This window comes from Anneissia japonica, unplaced genomic scaffold (assembly GCF_011630105.1).
Source record: "Anneissia japonica isolate Jap-2015-1 unplaced genomic scaffold, ASM1163010v1 scaffold287761_len698747_cov189, whole genome shotgun sequence".
Lineage (NCBI taxonomy): Eukaryota > Metazoa > Echinodermata > Crinoidea > Comatulida > Comatulidae > Anneissia > Anneissia japonica.
The window spans coordinates 568131-569945 of NW_022715691.1; positions in this window are offsets into that span (position 1 = coordinate 568131).

The following is a 1815-nucleotide window of genomic DNA, read 5'->3' on the forward strand; positions in this document are numbered from 1 at the left end:
TTTTTGATTGTATGTTCGTGTTTTGATGAATAATTATAAGGTAGCAATTTCAATAGGAGTATACAGATAAGTAATTGATTTTATTAAAACAATAGAAACAACGAAATTTCACTGTTCCCTGCAACAACAACAGCATTAATAATAATAAATATGAGAATAAAAATAATGATAAATAATGTTCATGATAGTAATATTAGTCATAATGACAGTGATGATAATAATAATGATAAATTAATAATAATAATAATAATAATAATAATAATAATAATAATAATAATAATAATAATGATGATGATGATGATGATGATATAAGGTTCATAATGATAATATTAATTATAATGACAATGATGATAATAATGATGATAAATGAATAATAATAACAATAATAATAATGATAATGATGATAATATAATAATAATAATAATAATAATAATAATAATAACAATAATAATAATAATAATAATAATAATAATAATGATAATAATAATAATAATAATAGTGAAGTTACTGGTATTAAAAATAATTTGATTAATAATGAAGCTATTGGTATTAATATGCATGTTTTTAAAGATATTATAACTTAATATACCAACTAACCGCTTATTTCTGAGCTCACCATTTAATTCTGTGACCTTTCTTACGGGGCAATTGTTTTAAAGTGAGGAAATTAAACATGTCAATAAATGCACTAATGTAAACAAATCAAAACATAAACGAATACTGAAAGTATTAGTTTCTCCGAAGTCATCGCAAGAATCCGAGACCCGAATATGAACAGATAAACTGAAGTGGTAGCGTAAGAATTAGCCAGAAGAAGACTAAGCTGGGGGTCCTACAGATATTACAGTATATCCGAGGTCAGGGGTCAGAGAGAGAGAGAGAGAGAGAGAGAGAGAGAGAGAGAGAGAGTCCTGGTAAAGGTACAATGTTTCCAATTATTCTGAACTTGTTTTATCTATTCTTTTGTCACATCAACGCATTTTAAGGCGATTTTTTAAAATTCTTAATTAATCATCTTATTCCTCTTGTTATTTCTTAGCAATTTTTATATGTACTTTTTACGATTTTAAGTGTTACTTGAATAAATATTGTTAGTTGTGTGCAGTAATATTTGATCGTGCTTTTTCTTCCTCTTCCTATTTTTCTGAAGCAGAAAACGTAAGTTAAGTATTTTATTTCTGTCTGTAATGCCACCCTGTATTTTTCTGCTCTGTAGTGTACAAGTATTTTTATGAGGATGATTTAGAAATACATGTCAACATCTTATTGTATTCATTTCAGAAATTGAAATGTTGACCTACGACAAAAGCGTTAGCACCATTACAGTTATGACGCATTTAACTGTGGGTTGACGCCTAGTTAGTAGTTCATTTACAAATAAAACCCATATCGCATAGGAAAGATGTCAACCGTAAAGTAAACTAGATTTGAACTCGTCACTGAGGACGAATTCGGTGATCCGCTGTACTTTGACCCTCAGGAAGCGCGCGCGGTGTTGATTGAAATGTTTAATAATATGCTAACATATGCTGTAATTAGTTTTAAAAAAAAGAATAATTTTGAGAATTTTAAAAGACTTACGCATGCGTACCGCATGTCTTGACGCCCGTGAGCACGGTAATGTCACAAAGAGTGACTCCTGACTCTGTCAGGAACACAAAACATGTAACAACGCGTAATTTCCAGCTTTAGTATGTGCTGTGTGCGTAGATGTCTCTTATACACATCTAGATGTGTATAAGAGACAGCATATGCTGTAATTAGTTTTTTTTAAAGAATAATTTTGAGCATTTTAAAAGACTTACGCATGCGTAC